Genomic DNA, 21602 nt, shown 5'->3' with positions numbered 1-21602 from the left:
TATGCAATCATGTAAAGAAAATGAAATATAAACGATTACAAAAGGTGAAATACCCACTATGTAAATACAATTTCCTAAATGAAATCTTTACAACCCTTTCTTTATTTTCTCCTTTATACTATGGAAAAGTTCCCACAAAAATAGAAGAGTAGATAATTTTCAGCTTCAGCAATGATCAAGATATGGCCAATTTTGTTTCATCACTCCCCTCCTGTTCTTATCCTGTTTTGTTTTGTTTTGTGTATTTATTTTGAGAGGGACAGCTCAAGCCGGGGAGGGGCAGAGAAAGAGAGAGAATCCCAAGCAGGCTCCATGCTGTCAGTGCAGAGCCCAACTTGGGACCCGATCCCATGAACCGGGAGATCATGACCTGAGCTGAAATCGAGAGTGGGATGCTTAACCAACTGAGCCTCCCCGTCGCCCCATCCTTTCATTAAAAAAAACTTTTTTTTTTAATGTTTATTTTTGAGAGAGAGACAGAGCACCAGCAGGGGAGGGGCAGAGAGAGAGGGAGACACAGAATCTGAAGCAGGCCCCAGGCTCTGAGCTGTCAGCACAGAGCCCCATGCGGGGCTTGAACTCACAGACCATGAGATCATGACCTGAACCAATGCTTAACCTACGAGCTACCCAGGCTCCCCCTTTCACTTTTTTTAAATGATAACTTGACCTTGTGTTTTAGCCTTTGCCAGATAACAAGGCATCCCAAAGTGTACTGGCCTAAAACAGCAATACTCTATGCTTTGTCATGATTGTGCTGGTTGGCTGGGCACTTCTTCTGTGGGTTTTGACTAGAATTATTCAAGAGGGAGGCTCAGCTGGGCTAGAAGGTCCAAGATGGTTTCACTTGCATGTCTGGCTGTGGACTAGGACACTTCATGTCTCCTCTCTTCCATGGCTTCTCGTGTTCTAGTAGGCTAGATGGATTGTTATATAGCAACCAGAACCTTCCAAGAGAATCAAGGCAGAACCCTTAAACTTCCTGACTTAACCATGGGAGCCCCAAGTCACTTCCATCCTTTTCTATCGGCCCAAGCAGGTCACAGGGCAAGCCCAGACTCGGGTAAGGAAGTGGAGAAAAAGACATACCCTTGGATGGGAAGAAGACGTGGGGGGACACATTGCACAGTGCAAACCAGCATGGGAGGGATTGGTGGCCTTTAACCAATCTACCACAGTTTGTTTTCATCAATGTAACTTTTTTTTTTTAAGTTTATGTGTTTATTTTGAGAGTGAGAGAGTGAGTGAGCAAGGGAGGGGTAGAGAGAGAGGGAGAGAGAGAATCCCAAGCAGGCTCTGTGCTGTCAGCGCAGAGCTGCATGTGGGGCTCGATCCCATGAACCTGAGATCGTGACCTGAGCCGAAATCAAGCGTCGGCTCAACCAACTGAGCCACAGTCGCTCCTTCCACGTAACTTTTTATATGAGGTTTAATGCTCGCAACGGCCACACGTAATTCATCGATGAACACTTCGAATGCTTGATAGTCACCATCAAGGAGAAATTTCATTAGCACAGGTAAACAACTGCCATCTTTTATCATCCACTTAAACTTGTGCAACAGTTGAAATTATATTTAAAGGCTCTGGCAGCTCTTCCTTTAGTGGACAGATGAAATGTTGAAAGTTCTTATTGTAATGCAAATGGATTTTGAAAGCCAATGTATCTTTTCCTATTAGGTACTTAAAATGGTCTAATTTGCGGAAGGCACCCGCATTAGAGAGCAGCTGACCCGCGGTTGGCGTGGACACCGTGAAACTGTGCACCAGCCACAAAAGGAGAGAGGTACCTGATACCCGTGGAGATGGTGTTTCTGGGCATGCTATGGGGGCCCCACTCCACCAGCCTCATATTGCACTCCCAAAAATGCATCCATGACAACCTCTGGTGGGGCAAGAGCAGGCATGGCGACAAACTCCAAGTTAGGGTCTCCAATTAGTTTTCCAACAAATCAAAGGGAAGACCTCTTCAAAGTTTGTAGTTACTTTTAGCGGAAATGTCTAAGACTGAACATACTTCTTTCTTTTTTTTCTTAATGTTTATTTATTTTTGAGAGAGAGAGAGACAGAACATGAGCAGGGAAGGAGCAGAGAGAGAGAATCCAAAGCAGGCTGCAGGCTCTGAGCAGTCAGCACAAAGCCCCACGTGGGGCTCGAATTCACAAACCGTGAGATCATGACCTCAGCCAAAGTCTGATGCTCAACCAACTGAACCACCCAGGCACCCCTGAAAATGCTTCTTTCAATGGAAGGTGATAGATTTTGCCTTAAATTTCCTGTCCTTAATACTCACTTTGTTGCCACACAATGTGACAGGAATGTGTTCACATACTTGTACCGAATCCCTATGCCAGTTAGGCACATCCTTGGAGGTAACACTCAATGTTACATCAAACATCATAATGGCACACTCTGTTTGGATATAACAGCCATCTCTCAATCTACCCAATTTCTTATGACTAGTTATATCCTGTACGTTCAACTTAACAGGTCCTCTGCTGGTGTGGAATAGAAAGGAATGGTCCTCAACCTCCAATGTAGTCACATACTTCTTCAACTCAGCACTCAAATGACATTTCACGAATGCCATTTTTTCCAGCACAATCATCACCAACCAATATAAGTTTGAACTGAACTTGTGATTCTCCTTAGGTGGCTTCCAGAAGCATCCCTGTGCCCCATCTGACTGAGGACACTATGACCATTATTCTTGGATTTACTGTTAACATGATAGCATTCTCCATCTGTGTACCTTCTTGGTTCTTTGTTGTTGTTATTTTAAGTGTATTTATTTATTTAAAAGAAATTTTTTTATGTTTTTTTTTATTTTGAGAGAGAGAGAGAGACAGAGACAGAAACAGAGCACAAGTCGGGGCAGGGAAGAGAGAGAGGGAGACACAGAATCCAAAGCAGGCTCCAAGCTCTGAGCTGTCAGCACAGAGCCCGAGGTGGGGCTCAAACTCACAAACTGTGAGATCATGACCTGAGCCGAAGTCGGACACTTAACCAATTGAGCCACCCAGGGGCCCCTAAGTTTATTTATTTATTTTGAGAGATATAGAGAGTGTGAGCAGGGGAGGGGCAGAGAGCAGGAGGTTCCTCGCTGTCAACACAGAGCCCAATGCAGGGCTTAAGCTCATAAACCCTGAGATCATGACCTTAGCTGAAACCAAGAGTTGGATGTTTAACCGACTGAGCCACCCAGGCACCCCTGTGTACCCCCTTGTAAAACTAGACAACAATCTACAAGACCACTCTCCCTTCTCACACCGACTGCAGAGTTCAGGGGTCCCCAAGACCACCCTCAGTTTTAATTATTTGCTAGAGAGATTCACAGAACTCACTGAAAGTTGTTATACTCACCACTACAGTTTATTACAGAGAGAGGATACTGATTAAAATCAATTAAGTGAAGAGACACAAGGGGCAGAGTCCAGACAGGTCCAAACACAGAGCTTCCAGTTGTCATCTCCTGGTGGCGTCATGGACAGCGTTAACTCTTCCCAGCAGCTATGTATGACAGTATGTAAGAGTATCGCCAACGAGGGAAGCTCACCTGAGCCTCGGTGGCCTATTTCCACTGGAGCTCAGTCATGTAGACATGGTTCGTTGCCCACTCTGTGAAGGCTGAGCTGATAACCTTGTGACACAAAGCCCCCACCATAAACCACATTGTTACACTATCTGGTGTGGTCCCAGGCCCCCTTGTAAACAAAGACACTCATTTTTTAAAACTTTATTTACTTATTTTGACAGAGAGAGAGAGAGAGAGAGAGAGAATCCCAAGCAGGCTCTGCACTGTCAACACAGAGCCCGATGTAGGGCTTGAACTCATGAACCACGAGATCATGACCTGAGCCTAAATCAAGAGTCAGATGCTTAACCAACTGAGCCACCTAAGCTCCCAACAAAGACACTCTTATCTGGCAAGACATTCCACAGGTGATATAGACATCACCTCCCAGGAGTTGAAGACAAAGGCCACACCTTTCTTTGAGCAAGGTTCATTCTTTCCCACATACCTCTCATTCTGCTTTTCCTCTCTCTCCTTTTTCCACATCCCTTTCTCTTCTACCTCTCCTGTCCTAGGCTGGGGTGGGGGGGTCACATTGTTATTGTAAGCGGTTTGAAGGTCAATGAAAAGGATGGGTCACATCACTAGTTCCCTCCCCAGGGTCTCCATACCTTTGTGTCCAGGGTGCTGAGTGGCAGCCACATTGCTTCCTGCTAGCTGAGCTCAGGGAGAAGGCACAGGGGTGCGGAAAGAGCACAGTTGGTCTTGGTAGCTAGAGGGGCTCTTGATCCCCCCCACCACCCAGCCAGCCGGGACATGTCAGAAGCATCATGTCTCCTCCCTGGTGTGTGAGGGAACTGACACAAAAGTGACAGAGAGAGGAGACCTGAGCAGGTCTGTGCTAAGTTGCCTGTGGCACTGACCACCACTCCCCGGTCCAAGTTGAATCCTGAACTTCAGGCAGAATAAGATCTTCCACTACCATACCCTTGGAGACCAGGCATCTTGGAGATTCTATGTACGTGTGACTGGGAAGGATGGCTGTACCCAGAATGTGGGACAGAAGTAGATGATGAAGAATTTGGAGGGTGCCTGGGTGGCTTAGTTGGCTGAGTGACAAACTCTTGGTTTCAGCTTGGGTCATGCTCTCACGGTTCGTGGATACAAGCCCCATGTCAGGCTCTGCATTGATGGTATGGAGCCTGCTTAGATTCTCTCTCTGCCTCTCTCCTGTGTGTGCATGCACTCTCTCTCTCTCTCAAAATAAATAAATAATTGTAAAAAAAAAAAAAGAGTTTGGAGATCCATAAAATCTACCTGTTAAGAGTAGGTGACAGATTGTTTTCAAAAATGGCCACAGGGGCGCCTGGGTGGCTCAGTTGGTTAAGCGTCCGACTTCGGCCCGGGTCACGATCTCGCAGTCCGTGGGTTCGAGCCCCGCGTCGGGCTCTGGGCTGATGGCTCAGAGCCTGGAGCCTGCTTCCGATTCTGTGTCTCCCTCTTTCTCTGCCCTTCCCCCGTTCATGCTCTGTCTCTCTCTGTCTCAAAAATAAATAAACGTTAAAAAAAATTTTTTTTTTTTTAAAAATGGCCACAATTCAAAAACAAAAAAATGGCCACAATTCCACCTCTATGAGGTATCTAGAATAGTTGAACTCATAGAAACAGAAAGTAGAATAGGGGTACCAGGGTCTGAGGAAGGGGGAAGGGGCAGTCATTGTACAGAGTTTCAGTTTGGGATGATGAAAAATTCTGGAGTTGACAACACCTAATGCTGCTGAGAATGGAGGAACAGGAACTCTCATTCATTGCTGGTGGGAATGCAAAATGGTACAGCCAGTATGGAAAGTAGTTTGATAGTCTCTTAAAAACAAGGTGCCTGGCTGGCTCAGTCAGTAGAGTATGTGATTCTTGATCTTGGGGTTGTGAGTTCAAGCCCCCCACGTTGGGTGTACAGATTACTTTTATTTTATTTTATTTTATTTTATTTTATTTTATTTTATTTTATTTTATTTTATTACGTTGTATTGTATTTTTGAGAGAGAGAAAGACAGCGTGCAAGTGAGGAAGAGGGAAGAAGGAGAGAGAGAGAATCCCAAGCAGGCTCCACTCTCAGCACAGAGCCCAATGCAGAGCTGGATCCCACCACCCTGGGATCATGACCTGAGTCGAAACCAAGAGCCTGATGCTCAGCCAACTGGATGCCCCAAGTGTAGAGATTACTTAAAACAAACAAACAAACAAACAAACAAACAAACAAACAAAAAACATTAGGGGCACCCGGCTGGTCAGTCGGTAGAGCGTGCAACTCTTTATCTCAGGGTTGTGAGTTCAAGCCCATAGTGGGCATGGAGCCTACTTTAAAAAAAAAAAAAAAAAGTTAAAAAAAAAGCCCAGCACAGCTCCCACTAAACATAGGCTTACCATGTAATTCAGCAAACGTGTTCCTTGGTATTTACCCAAAGGAGTTGAAAGCTTATGTCTACACAGAAACCTGAACACAGATGTTTGTAGCAGCTTATTCATAATTGCCAAAACTTGGAAGCCACCAAGATGTTTTCAGTAGGTGAGTGGATAAACAGTGGTACATCCACACAGTAAAATATGATTCAGCACTAAAAAGAAATGAGCTGTCAAGCCACAAAAAGACATGAGGAAACGTGAATGCATGCCACTAGTGAAAGGCAGAACTATGGAGACAGTAAAAAGACCAGTGGTTGTCAGGGGTTGGGTTAGAGGGAGGGATGAATAGGCAGAACACAGAAGATTCTTTGAGGCAATGAAAAGAAATGGTCCTGAACTAACTGTAAAAGTGCTAAATGAATAAAAGGTAGCATTTTAAAAAAAAAATCTATTTTTAATAAGTTCTGGAAATGGACGGTAGTGATGGATAGAAGAGTAATTTTTTTTTTCAACGTTTATTTATTTTTGGGACAGAGAGAGACAGAGCATGAACGGGGGAGGGGCAGAGAGAGAGGGAGACACAGAATCGGAAACAGGCTCCAGGCTCTGAGCCATCAGCCCAGAGCCTGACGCGGGGCTCGAACTCACGGACCGCGAGATCGTGACCTGGCTGAAGTCGGACGCTTAACCGACTGTGCCACCCAGGCGCCCCTAGAAGAGTAATTTTGATGTTATGCATATTTTACCACAATACAAAAAAAAATTTTTTTTTTTTTTAAGTAAGCTCTACACCCAGTGTGGGGCTCAAACTCACAACCCCACGATTAAGAGTTTCACGCTCAGGGTCCCTGGGTGGCTCAGTCAGTTAAGCATCGACGCTTAATTTCAGCTCAAGTCACGATCTCATGGATCATGAGTTCAAGCCCCTGGCTGGGCTCCGAGCTAACAGCACAGAGCCTGCTTGGGATTCTCTCTCTCCCTCTCTCTCTGCTCCTCCCCCCCCCCCACTCTCTTTTTCTTCCTCAAAATAAATAAATGAACTTAAGAAAAAAAGAAGAGTTGCATGCTCTACCAACTGAGCCAGCCAGGTGCTCCATGATACAAAGTTTTTAAAGAAAACAGAGAGACACAATTATTACCCTCCCTTTTCAATGCAGAGCGGCTCTTCCCATCAGAGTGGAACCTGGTCTGGTCTTGGGACTTGCTCTGACCAATCCGAATACCAAACATCGTGCCTGGTCCAGGCCTCTCAAGAAGCCTTGGGCTTCATTGCTGTTTCTGCTTGCTCTCCGTATGGGAGAAAGACGATCTGACCAGGTGAGGCCATCGCAGACCAGACTGTCCCCAGCCACCCTGGCAGTGGATATTGTACATGTGGGTGTGAGCCACGTGCATCAGTGGAGCTATGCCCAGCTTGCCAGTCCACAGAATGAAGAGCTAAATCTAGAGTTGGTGTCGTAAGGCACTAAGCTTGGTTGTGGACTGTTTTGCAGCAAACACTAACCAACTCAGACTATGGTGATGGAGGTAAATAAGGACTTTCCAAGTGAGGAGCCTAATCCTCTGGGATGTTGGTTTCCCTTAAGTTGGAGTGTTTGAGGGACATGGGCTGCTAAGGGTTTTGGGAACACTTTTGGAGACAGCTGTTACCTTTACTGATGCTGCAGAAGCCTAAAACTTCTTGGAGGTCAAGGTTCCAGCCTTACGGGTTCTTAGATTTTGGAATCCAATATGAAAGAGATGTGGGTGACTCAGAGAGCATCTAGCAAAGAACTTCCGGTGTGATGGTAATGGGCATGAGCGTAGGAAGGGGGTTTGGGGAGCCAAGCTGACCCTCCCAAGAAGCAAGCTCACCTGCTCTCTCTTGGGCCTCCAGGATGCTGTGCAGGTAGCCTGGCAACAATGTCCCCAGGCAGGCTGGTGGGCCCACTCTGCTTCCCCTGGTGGGAGGTTCACACGGGCCAAGATCAATGCTAAATGTGGAGATTCTTACTCAGAGCTGGGTTTCACACCTTCTGGCATTCAATACTAGCCTAGTTTTTAATAAAAAAACAACACTATTTTGGTGCCATAAACCTATTTTTCACCATCTGGCATACCCTTATGCCTCCTATGTTTCTTCTTCTAGTACAGCCTGACAGGAAAAAACCACCATGGGACTAGAAGCTCCCGACCAACGAGGATATTATTGCACATTCAGATGGACGAGGTACCTCTCTGCAGGTTGTGACTGCTTAACTCTGAGCAGCAGACTTTAAAAGAACCTCTTTCTACAAATGTCAATTGAACAAAATGAAAGAAGTTTGGCTCGTGAAATATTAAGACAAAACATAAGTTTGATTTTCCTTTGATTCTTTTTTCTTTTTTTCTCTTTTGCATAACAGATGATGACAATCTTAAAATACCCAACAGGCTAACGAGGAAGAAAAACCACTCCTTCTGTCTAAGGGGAATGGTGAAATAATGGCCCAAAGCTGTCCTCTGCAATTCCTTTGGGGGTGACATTAAAGGACTGGAAGGCATCGGGGAAACCAACAGGAAAATTAGCTTTAAAAAAAAAAAAGATTTTATGTTTAAGTAATCTCTACATCCAACATGGGGCTCGAACTCACAACGCCGAGATCAAGAGTCACACACTCCATCGACTTAGCCAGCCAGGTGCCCCAGGAAAATTAGCTTTGTTAGTAAAATGAACTTACTTAGTGAAAATAATTCTCACTGGATCTAGCTTTTAACAAATCTATGGTCATTTTATGATTCTATATATTTTCTGGAGTAGAAGTCTGATGACCAGCACCTTTTTACCGATAAAAAGAGCGACTCCGAAGCACACAAATGTGTCTAGGGAAAGGGTCTTGTGCCTCTTTGTACTCAACGAGCCTGTGGTTCTTCTTGGTTTTCGTGTATATGAGTGTGTCTGTGTGTGTGCACATGGGCGTGCGGGTGCACATGTGTGGGAGAGTAGATCCAGGTTTTGTGGGGTTTTTTATTTTATGATTTGGGGATCCCTTAAAGAGAAAAAAGAACAGAACATTATGGATACAGAATTAGGTAGGAGAAGAATGTTATGCAGATTCAGAAAGAAAACACAATACATAGCATACTTTAAAAAAAAATATTTATTTTTGAGAGAGAGAGAAAGAGAGCACAAGCAAGGGACGGGCAGAGAGAGAGGGAGACACAATCCAAAGCAGGCTCCAGGCGCAGAGCCTGATGTGGGGCTCAAACTCATGAACCACGAGATCATGACCTGAGCTGAGGTTGGACACTTAACCAACTGAGCCACCCAGGCACCGCAGCATACTTTTTTTTTTTTTTTTTAAGTAATGTATAAAGGGGTGTGTGGGTGGTTTAGTTGGTTGATTGTCTGGCTCTTGATTTCGGCTCAGGTCATGATCCCAGGGTGATGGGATTGAGCCCTGAGTTGGGCTCCGAGATGGTGGCATGGAACCTGCTCGGGATTCATTCTCTCTCTCTCTCTCTCTCTCTCTCTCTCTGTCTCTCTCTCTCTCTCCCTCTGCCCTCTTCCCCTGCTCAAGCTCGCTCACTCTCTCTCGCCCTCTCTCTCAAAAATAAATAAATAAACATTAAAAAACTAATCTCTACACTCAATGCAGGGCTCAAACTCACGACCCAGAGATCAAGACAGCCAGGCGCCTAACATATAGCATTTTATTTATTTTTTTTTTTTTTTCATTTTTTTTTTTTTTTCTTTTTTTTCCCCCGTTTATTTATTTTTGGGACAGAGAGAGACAGAGCATGAACGGGGGAGGGGCAGAGAGAGAGGGAGACACAGAATCGGAAACAGGCTCCAGGCTCTGAGCCATCAGCCCAGAGCCTGACGCGGGGCTTGAACTCACGGACCGCGAGATCGTGACCTGACTGAAGTCGGACGCTTAACCGACTGCGCCACCCAGGCGCCCCAACATATAGCATTTTAAAGGCTGAGAAATACCTCAAATCTCACCTAATTCAGAAAACTGACATAAAGTTTTGTTAACTGCCTGACAAACCCCTACAAGCCTTTTTTCCCCTACGATTTTTGGCTGCAGACTCTTTCAGCACCGTTTTGTGTGACAACAATTTTGTAATATCATTTTCTAGCAAGAGGATAGAAAGATAATTCATTCTGGTTTTCTTCTGGCATAGTTGATGGAGATTTGGTTTTCATTATTTATAGTTTAGAAAACTTACCACTTCAGAGTTTGTTACTCATTTAGGGGACTGCTGTCAAATATGGGGGAACCTCTATTGAGTTTCTTTTATGAAAAGCTGTACATTTTCAGAGCATATCAAGGGTTCATGTTCAGGGAGCAATCTTAAATACTCTGAATTGACAATTCTCATCAGCCAACTTGACCTCAATGTCTTTTACAGGTCTGAGATTTGTTATCTTTGTCAATGTCAGTGTTTTGGTCAAATCAGCAAGAAAGTTAAATATTTTTCCCATTGTGTTCGTATACTTCACTTCTTTTCATTGAGTAGGTTATTAAACCAAGAACCCATATGTTAGCTCTATTCAAAATGTATCGCTTTCCCTTTTGGTATGATGTGAAAAAAAGAAAAACTGTTACAGTTTACTTTTCCATGCCAGAATTGTTTCTATTGGTTACATATGGGCATACTTGAAAAATAATTTCATTTTATAGGGGGTTTGCAATTATATTCACTGCATTATTGATGATATTCTTAGGAGGAAAAATTTCTGTTTTGATCTGCTCACAAGTTTAGGTATTTGGTGATTGGAAGAATTTCCCACAGACTAGCTTCCGGCTCTGTACATTTTAAACCTCATTTCTCCTCCTCCCACACCCCAGCTGCTGTAGTGCTCGATGTCATGATGCCAGGTGGGCGGTGGGATTATTCCCGGAAGTCATTCCTACCCCAGGATGGCCAGTAATAACTACATATGTAAACAGCTCTCATTAAAGGCACATTAAATGTATCCTCAACTCAACTTCCCCTTAGCCAGCCCCCAAAGGCCCTTGGCCTCTCCAGGACCGGAGGGGAAGTGTGACAGAGAGAGCGGGAAGAGAGCGATCTTAACCAATTACAGCTCAAATGGTTCACTTCTGCAAATCGTAGAAACAAACACGACCATGTGAATACATTTCTGGGGCCCTGAAGAGCGCCCTTGGCAAATGAAGTGCCCTGACACTTAAGCTTCATTGCTCCGGGCAGGCATGAGTGTGCGAGGGTTTTTTGTTTTCTTTAACAAGCGGCAGCGGAATACCAAAGGCCCAACTCCAGAAGGCTCGGATCTGTGTCTCCCTATGACCTTGAACAAATCGCTCGCCTCTCAGTCCGCCTAGGTCCCGCACCTGCCAGCCTTTAGCGCGCGCAGAGGCCCTCTAGCGCCCACCCGGTCCCCGGCCGTACGGCCCTGCGGCCTCTAGAGGGCACCACATCCTCACCCCAGGCACGGGCCGCGTGCGCTCACTTGTCCAGCGGCCCGCAGCGTCTCGCGGCTGGACTCGCTCCCGGGGACTTCCGGTGCCCTGCGCCGTAGTTCTCCAGGTGGACCGTAGATTCCGGCAGAACCCAGGTAAAGCCGGCAGGGGCTCGCGCGGACCCCGCCAGATGGGGCAGGAGCCTCAGAAGCGGGCCAGCTTCCCCACTAAAGTTCCGGGGGCCCTTTCAGGTGTACAGAAGAGTTTTCGTCACCCATAGGCCCCCGGGGGCAAAGGGTCGGGACCCCTCGGGGGTGTGCCGTCCGCTGAGGTCTGTGAGGTGGGTGTCCTCCCAAGCATGGGGCTTTGCCACCCCTCAGGCTCCTAAAGCGTGATTTGGGGTGTCTGGGACTAGGGAGGGAGCTTAGTAGGTGATCCTGGGGTGCTTGTGACCCGGCGCGACCACGAGTCAGGGTGGGCACACCAGCTGGACACGAAGGCTCAGGGTTTTGGAGGGCCTGTGTCCGTGACACCGCCCTGAGCCGGGCCCATGATCTGATGGGGTTCACACAGCCCTTGTTTGCAGGTTGGGCTGCCCCCCACCTTCCCGCGCCCCCCCCCCCCGCCGTGGCCCCCTTAGAGGCTGGCTGCCTTGGGCCTTGGAGCCATGGGAATAGCTAATGTTTTCAACAAGGCATTGTCTTTGACCCCTGGGACCCAGCACCCCCCCCCCCCAGGGGTCTCCAAGAGACTGTCCAAAGCTTCCCTTACTCCAGAGCTGTCCTTAAGTGTCTGAGTAGGGGGTTGGGGTGAGGAGGCAGAAGTGAAGGATTTAGGTGAGAAAATCACTCTGAGGAACATGACGACTGTCAGTCCTCACAGCCGAACACCCCGTAGCCCCGGTTCCGGTGGGAGGCCTCTGGGCCTGGCCCATTGTGGGCATGGCACCTGGGGCGTGGGGGTGGGGGGTAGGTGACAGGAAGGGCTGGCCAACAGAGAAGGTACAGGAGATTATCTGTGGAACCCGTGTGTTGGGGGGAGGGGATGAGCAGGTGAGAGGGTTCCTTATAGCCACAGGCAGGAAAGGCACACGGGTTTGTGTGTGTGTGTGTGTATGTGGTAAAATAAGCATAACGCAAAAGTCACTATTTTAATCATCTTAAAGTGTATATAGTTCAGTAGCATTCAGTGCCGTTACGCTGTTGTGCAACCAGAACATTCTTACTGGGGCAGAAGGAAACCAGTACCTACTGGCAGTCACTCCCTGACCCTACCTCTCCCCTGGCCCAGGAAACCACTGATCTTTCTGTCCCTGTGGATTTGCCTATTCTGGATATTTCGTACAGATGGAATCATGGAATAGTTGGTCTTTGGCTTCTTTCACTCAGCATAATGTTTCCAAGGCTCATGCATGTGGTAGCCTGTGCCAGGATTTCATTCCTTTTTGTGGCCGAATAATATTCCATTGTGTGGATATAATTGTACTGCGTTCTTTTTATCCATTCGAACACTTGAGCTGTTTCCATATTTTGGTGATTTTGAATATAGACACACATGCCTTTAGTGTGTGTGTGTGTGTGTGTCTATGTGTCTATGTGTCTATCCCTCATCCGGGACTTCCTCTGGGTCCAGTGCTCTCTGCTAATGCTGGGGTGTGAGCAGGTGTTCCAGCACCTGCGCTTTACCGTAGCTCAGGGAAACTCAGGGCCCATCAGGCACTCAGACAAGGTCCACCTGGAGTTATTTTGTTTTCTCTCAGGCGCCAGGCCTTTACAACTCACATGCCCGAAGCAGCTCCTTTCTCTCTGTTTTCTCCTAATACATCCTTAAAGCAAAGAACAAGACTGGTCTGGCTGTGCTGTGCTGAGCCAAGGATAATAGGAAATGCTGGAAGGGGGAACAAAGGTAACACTTCAGCAGTATGGTCCTGCACATTTTCATCTTCAAATGCCCCCTTGGATGACAACTTGTACAAATGACTGGAGGGCGGGACAATGAGGGCCATGGAGGCCATGGACGAGCAGACCAACGTGGTCCTTCTTTGCCAAGGCAGACGGGCACATTGTGATTGCCAGTTCTAGAAAAGATAGCCAATCTCCCCTTTAGTTCCAGAAATCTCTGGGTGGGGGAATCCGTCTCCAAATCCACATGCAGGGAATCCTCCTTGGGCCTGTGGATCAGTAAACAACGATGTCAAGGTAGGGTTTGAGTGGCCTGGAGTCCTTTGACCTGTTAAGTCTTCTAGTTACAGAAGATAAACCAGCCTCAGTCCTCTGTGTCCCACCCTGCCCTTTGTGGGACTGTAAATCGGCTGCTCAAGTGAACACAAGCAGCCCCATTCCAACTCCCGTCACTTGGAATTCAGCATTTACTAACTGACCTACCATGGCTGAGCTGCCCTCAGAGTTCTGGTTCCACGTTAAAAATTTTTTGTTTTGGGGCACCCAGGTGGCTCAGTCGGTTATGCATCCAACTCTCGATCTCTGCTCAAGTGATGATCTCGCAGTTCATGGGTTGAGTCCCACATCGGGCTCTGCGCTGACAGTGCAGAGTGCCTGGGATTCTCTCTCTCCCTCTCTCTCTGCCCCTCCCCTGCTCTCTCTCTCAAAATAAAGTTAAAAAAATTTTTTTAAATAAGAAAATTTTGTTTTATTTTATTTTAAATTCCAATATAATTAACATACTGTTATATTAGTTTCAGGTATACAATATAGTGATTCAATTCTATACATCACTCAGTGCTCATCACAATGAGTGTGCTCTTAATCACCTTCACCTGTTTCAACCATCCCCCCCCCCCCACCTCCCCGCTAGTAGCTACCAGTTCTCTGTATTTAAGAGTCTGGTTTTGTTGTTGTTGTTCTTTCTTTGTTCATTTGTTTCATAAATTCTACATGAGTGAAATCATATGGTATTTGTATCTCTCTGACTTCTTTCACTTAGCATTATGCTTTCTCTGTCCATGTTGCAAATGGCAAGGTTTCATTCTCTTTTATTTTTTTAAAATTTTTATCTATTTTTGAGAGAGAGAGCACGAGCAGGAGAGGGGCAGGAGAGAGGGAGACAGAGGATCTAAAGCGGGCTTAATGCTGATAGCAGCTTGCCCGATGCCAGGCTCAAATTCACGAACATCGAGATCATGACCTGAGCTGAAGTCAGATGCTCAGCCGACCGACTGAACCACCCAGGTGTCCCAAGATTTCATTCTTTTTTATGGCTGAGCAGTATTCCAGTGTGTGTGTGTGTGTGTGTGTGTGTATGTATATACCACATCTTCCCTATCCATTTATATCTATTGATGGACATATAGGTTGTTTTTATATCTTGGCTACTATAAATTATGCTGCAATAAACATAAGGGTGCATATATCCTTTTTCTTAAAAAAGTAGGTTCCATGCCCAGCATGAAGCCCAACACAGAGCTTGAACTCATGACTTTGAGATCAAAACCTGAGCTGAGCGGCACCTGGGTGGTTCAGTCGGTTGACCCTCTGACTCTTGATTTCGGCTCAGATCATGATCCCAGGGTCATGGGATTGAACACTCCAGCAGGTGAGGCTCTCCCTGAGCCTCTCCTCCCCCAACCAGTCCCCCCATCCCACCCCTACTCCCTCATACCGCTATAAAAAAAAAAAAAAAAAAAAAAAAAAAAAAAAAAAGACCTGAGCTGAGATCTAGAGTCTGAGTCAGATGCTTAACAGACTGAGCCACTCAGGTGCCCCTTTTTTTTAATTAGTGTTTTTGTTTTCTTTAGGTAAATACCCAGTAGTGGAGTGACTGTATCTAGTGGTAATTCTTTTTTTTACTTTTCTTTATTTTTGGGAGGCAGAGAAAGACGGAGTGTGAATGGGAGAGGGGCAGAGTGAGAGGGAGACACAGAATCCGAAGTAGGCTCCAGGCTCTGAGCTGTCAGCACAGAGCCCGATGCAGGGCTCGAACCCACAAACCAGGAAATCATGACCTGAGCTGAAGTCGGACGCTCAACCGACTGAGCCACCCAGGCACCCCATGGTAATTCTCTTTTTAAGTTTTGAGGAGCCTCGATACTGTTTTCCACAGTGGCTGCACCAGTTTGCATTCCCACGAACAGTGCGCATTCCTTTCTCTCCACGTCCTTGTTGACACCTGTTGTTTCTCGTGTTTTTGATTTTAGCCAGTGTGACAGGTGTGAGGTGATAGCTCATTGTGCTTTTGATTTGCATTTCCCTGATGATGAGTGATATTGAGTATATTTTCATGTGTCTGTTGGCCATCTGGATGCCTTTCTTTGGAGAAATGTCTGTTCATGTCTTCTGCCCATTTTTAAATTGGATGATTTGGATTTTTTTTTTCTGGTGTATATATGTTTTTTATAGTTCTGTCATTTTAGTGACAGTAATTTATTTTTATATTTTATTATTGAGTTAATAATATAGACATGTTACAAAAGCAAAAGTATGAAAGGTTTATATTGAAAAGTGTGTCACTTCTATTGTCAGTTCATGTACATACATTTTTTCCCCCTCAGAGGTTACCAGTTTTTAAAAAATTATTCTGAAGATGTCATAGGAATAAGAAACCATGTGTGTGTGGGGGCATATATATATATATATATATATATATATATATATTTTTTTTTTTTTTTACCAAAATAGTGGTTTACTGTAAATAATGTTCTTCAAGTTGTATAAGGTCTTTATATATTTTGGATACTAACCCTTTATCATATATGTCATTTGCAAATATTTTCTCCCATTCAGTAGGCTGCCTTTTTGTTTTGTTGACTGGTTTCTTTGATGTGCAGAAGCTTTTTCTTTTGATGTGGTTCCAGTAGTTTATTTTTGTTTTTGGTTCCCTTGCTTGAGGAGACATCCCTAGACAAATGTTGCTACAGCCAGTATTAAAGAAGTAACTGTCTGTGCTCCCTTCCAGGATTTTTACAGTTTCAGGTCTCACAATTAAGTTGATTTTGAGTTTATTTTTGTATATAGTATTAGAAAGTGGTTCAGTTTCATTCTTCTGCATGTAGCTGTCCAATGTTCCCATTTGTTGAAAAGACTGTCTTTTTCCCATTGCATATTCTTGCCTCCTTTGTTGTAGATTAATTGACCATATAATCATGGGTTTATTTCTGGGCTCTCTATTCTGTTCCTTTGATCTATGTGTCTGTTTTTGTGCCAGTATTGTACTGTTTTGATTACTACATCTTTGTAATATATCTTGAAATCTGAGATTGTGATATCTTAAGCTTTGTTCTTCTTTGTCAGGATTGTTTTGGCTATTCAGGGTCTTTTGTGGTTCCATAAATTTTAGGATTGTTTGTTCTAGTTCTGTGAAAAATGCTGTTGGTATTTTGATATGGATTGTGTTAAATATGTAGGTTACTTTGGGTTGGACATTTTAACAATATTGGTTTTTCCAACCCATGAGCATGGAATGTCTTTCCATTTGTGTTTTCTTCAATTTCTTTCATCAGTGTTTTTTTTTTTTTTTTTTTTTAATTTTTTTTTTTTTTCAACGTTTATTTATTTTTGGGACAGAGAGACACAGAGCATGAACGGGGGAGGGGCAGAGAGAGAGGGAGACACAGAATGGGAAACAGGCTCCAGGCTCTGAGCCATCAGCCCAGAGCCTGACGCGGGGCTCGAACTCCCGGACCGCGAGATCGTGACCTGGCTGAAGTCGGACACTTAACCGACTGCGCCACCCAGGCGCCCCTCATCAGTGTTTTTTATAGTTCTCAGAGTACATGGCTTTCATCTCCTTGGTTAAGTTTATTTATAGGCATTTATGTTCTTTATGGTGCAATTGTAAATGGGATTGTTTTCTTCATTTCTCTTTCTGCTACTTCATTACAAGTATATAGAAATGCAACAGGGGTGCCTGGGTGGCTCAGTCGGTTAAGCGTCCAACTCTTGGTTTCGGCTCAGGTCACGATCTCACAGTTCTTGAGTTCTAGCCCTGGGTCGGGCTCTGCACTGACAGCTCAGAGCCTGGAGCCTGCTTCTGATTCTGCATCTCCTCCTCTCCCCCTGCCCCTCCCCCGCTTGTGTGCATGTACGTGTGTGTGCACTCTCTCATTCTCTCTCTCAAAAAAAAAAAAACATTAAAAAAGAAATGCAGCAGATTTCTGTATATTGATTTTGTATCCTGTGACTTTACTAAATTCATTTGTCAGTTTTGATACTTTTTTGGTGAAGTCTTTAAGGTTTTCTATATATAATATCATGTCATCTGGAAATACTGAAAGTTTTGTTTTTTCCTTACCAATTTGGATGCCTTTTATTTCTTTTTGTTGTTTAATTGCTGTGGCCAGGACTTCCAGTACTATGTTGAATAAAAGGGGTGAGAGTGGACATCCTTATCTTGTTCCTGATTTTCGGGGAAAAGCTCTCCGTTTTTCACCACTGAGTATGATGTTAGCTTTAGGTTTTCATCTATGGCCTTTATTATGTTGAGGTATGTTTCCTCTACACTTTGTTGAGAGTTTTTATCATGAATGGATATTGTACTTTGTCAAATGCTTTTTCTGCATCTATTGAAATGATCATATGGCTTTTATCCTTTCTCTTATTGATGTGATGTATCATGTTGATTGATTTGTGAACATTAAACTACTCTTGCATCCCTGGAATAAATCCACTTGATTGTGGTGAGTGATTTTTTTAATTGTATTGTTCTATTTGGTTTGCTAATCTTTTGTTGAGAAATTTTGCATCTATGTTCATTAGAGATAATGGCCTGTTCTCTTTTTTTTATAGTGTCTTTATCTGGTTTTGGAATCAGGGTAATGCTGGCCTCATAGGATGGATTTGGAAGCTTTCTTTCCTTGTCTATTTTTGGAAAAGTTTGAGAAGAATAGGTATTAACTCTTCTTTAAAAGTTTCGTAGAATTCCCCTGTAAAGCCATCTGGTCCTGAACTTTTGTTTGTTGGAAGTTTGTTGATCACTGATTCAATTCCATTGCTGGTAATTGGTCTGTTCATATTTTCTGTTTCTTCCTGATTCAGTTTTGGAAGGTTGTGTTTCTCAGAATTTATGCATTTCTTCTAGGTTATCCAATTTGTTGTCATATAATTTTTCATAATATTTTCTTACAATCCTTTGTATTTCTGTGGTGTTGGTTGCCATTTCCCCTGTTCATTTCTGATTTTATTTTGAGTTCTCTCTCTCTCTCTCTCTCTCTCTTTTATGAGTGTGGCTAAAGGTTTATTAACTTTGTTGGTCTTTTCAAAGAACTATTTTCTGGGGCTCCTGGGTGGCTCAGTCGGTTGAGTGTCTGACTTTGGCTCAGGTCATGATTTCATGGTTGATGGGTTTGAGTCCCACATCGGGCTCTGTGCTGACAGCTCAGAGCCTGGAACCTGCTTTGGCTTCTGTGTCTCCTCCCTCTGTTCCTCCCCTTCTTGTGCTCTCTCAAAAATAAATAAATGTTAAAAAAGTAAATAAATAAAACAAAAAACAAAGAACCACCTCCTAGTTTCATTGATCTGTTCTTTTTGGTTTTTTGGTTTCTATTTCATTTATTTCTGCTCTAATGTTTATTATTTCCTTCCTACTTGTTTTGGCTTTTGTTTGTTCTTTTTTTTCCTAACTCCTTTTGTTATAAGGTTAAGTTGTTTCCTTGACATTTTTCTTGCTTCTTGGAAAGGTAGGTCTGTTTTGCTATAACCTTCTGTCTTCAAACACCTTTTGCTGCATCCCAAAGATTTTAGACCATTGTGTATTCATTTTTATTCATCTTTATGTATTTTTTTATTTCCCCTTTGATTTCTTGGTTGATCCATTCATTGTTTAGTAGCATGACATTTAACCTCCGTGTATTTCTATTCTTTCCAAGTTTTTTTCTTGTAGTTTATTTCTGGTTTCATAGCCTTGTCATCAGAAAAGATGCATGATATAAGTCTTTTTTAATTTGTTGAGACTTGCTTTGTGCCTTAACGTGATCTTTTCTGGAGGATGTTTCATGTGCACTTGAAAAGAACGTGTATTTTGCTGTTTTAGGATGGAATGTTCTGAATATATCTGTTAGATCCATCTGGTCCAATGTGTCATTCAAAGCCACTCTTTCCTTGTTGATTTTCCATTTGGAGGATCTATTCATTTATGTAAGGGGGTGTTAAAGTTCCCTACTATTATTGTATAACTCTTGATTTCTTCCTTGATGTTTTTTAATTGCTGCTTTATGTATTTGGGTATTGCCATGTGGGGTGCATAAATATTTACAATCCTTATATTTTCTTGTTGGATTGTTCCCTTTATGTTTATATAGTGTCCTCCTTTGTCTCGTTACAGTCTTTGTTTTATTTTATTAATTTTTTAAAAAATGTTTAATTTTGAGAGAGAGTGTGTGCATGTGCGCACGTGCACGCACATGCACACACACACAAGCAAGGGAGGGGAGAGGGGCAGAGAGAGAGGGGATAGAGGATCTGAAGCAGGCTGTGTGCTGGCAGCAGACAGCTGAATGTGGGGCTCGAACTCATGAACCACGAGATCGTGACCTGAGCTGAAGTCAGATGCTTAACCAACTGAGCCAGGCGGGTACCCCTACTTTATTATTTTTTTAATGTTTATTTATTTATTTTGAAAGAGAGAGCAGGGGAGGGGCAGACAAAGATAGAGAATCCCAAGCAGGCTCTGCACTGTCAACGCAGAGCATGACGTGGGGCTCAAACTCACAAACCATGGGCACCCCATCCATCCCTTCACTTTCAATGTGCATGTGTGTTTAGGTCTGAATCACGTTTTTTTCTTTAAGGAGACCAACATTGGTTTGCCAACTTTGTGTTTCAGCAAGTTAGAGAATTAAAAAAAGAACAACAACCCATTAGTATCATCATCATATAAGGATAGACATTTGAATTTTGAAAGATCCAAAGATCCTATAATCTCATAGGACAGTCCTAAATGGAACAAATTCAGTTATGAAAATCTTACTGTATTGTCTTGATTTCCCTCATCTGCCTCATTTTAAAAATTTGGGGTGGGGAAGGGGCAGAGAGAGAGAGGGAAGGAAAGAGAATCCCAAGCAGGCTCCAAACTGTCAGCGAGGAGCCCTATGCAGGGCTCATCCCACGAGCCATGAGATCATGACCCGAGCCAAAATCAAGAGTTCGATGCTTAGGCACCTAGGTGGCTCAGTCGATTAGACATCTGACTCTTGATTTCAGCTTGAGTCATGATCTCACAGTTCCTGAGTGGAGCCTCACATTGGGCTCTCTGCTGTCAGCATGAAGCCTGTTTTGGATCTTCTGTTCCCCTTTCTGCCCCTCCCTCCCTTGTGTGTGCACTCTCAAAAATAAATAAACATTAAACAAAAAAAAAAAAGAGTTGGATGCCTAACTGATTGAGCCCACCCAGGCATCCCACATTTGTCTCATTTTGACTAGACAAATCCTCAGAGTATGAAGTTTGGGGACCAGCCCAGTGTTTAGAAACCCCCCTCCATAGATCCCTCCCTTAGGGCCCCTGGGATATTCCTGTCTAGTTATCTTGTTTCCTTCTTAATTATTCTTCCCAGTTTGCTTTTTTAATTTATTTTGTTTATTTATTTTTGAGAGAAAGAGAGAGACAGAGCATGAGTGAGGGAGGGGCAGAGAGAGAGGGAGACACAGAATCCGAAGCAGGCTCTAGGCTCTGAGCTGTCAGCACAGAAGTCAGACACTTAACTGACTGAGCCACCCAGGTGCCCCTCAGTTTGCTTTTAAAAAACTTTATTTATTACTTTAAAAATTAAAAATTAAAAAGAAAAAAAAAGAATCTTTGGGGTGCCTGGCTGGGAGAGTATGTGACTGTCCCAGTTGGGAAGGCATGTGACTCTTGATCTCAGGGTCATGAGTTTGAGCCCTATGTTGAGTGTAGAGATTACTTAAAAACAAACTTTAAAATCTTATTAAAATTTTTTTAATGTTTTATTTATTTTTGAGAGAGTGCAAGTGAGAGAAGGACAGAGAGAAAGGGGACAGAAGGTCTGAAGCGGGCTATGTATGCACAGACAGCAGCAAGCCTGATGTGGGGCTCGAACTCCCGAACTGTGAGATCATGACCTGAGCTAAAGTCAGACGTTCAACTGACTGAGCCACCCAGGCACCCCAAACTTTAAAATCTTATTGAGTAATAATTGACAGATATAACTGTATATAGTTAAAGTGTACAGCATGATGATTTGATATACATACATATTGTAGAATGATTGCCAAGATCAAGATAATTAACAAATCCATCACTTCACATATGTAAAACATAGCTCTTGTGCATGTGTGTTGTGAGCATGTTTAAACCTATTCTCAACAACTTTCAAGTCTACAATTCCATA

At 43.9% G+C, this 21602-nt stretch overlaps 1 pseudogene; it reads right to left on the bottom strand.

Annotated features, from left to right (window-relative positions):
* Nucleotides 1-1800: 1800 nt before the first annotated feature.
* On the bottom strand, nucleotides 1801-7145 carry LOC115506750 (annotated as a pseudogene).
* Nucleotides 7146-21602: the final 14457 nt, after the last annotated feature.

Source organism: Lynx canadensis, chromosome X (genome assembly GCF_007474595.2).
Source record: "Lynx canadensis isolate LIC74 chromosome X, mLynCan4.pri.v2, whole genome shotgun sequence".
NCBI lineage: Eukaryota > Metazoa > Chordata > Mammalia > Carnivora > Felidae > Lynx > Lynx canadensis.
Note: the sequence above shows the minus strand (reverse complement) of the source record. Positions and strands in the feature narration are given on the sequence as shown.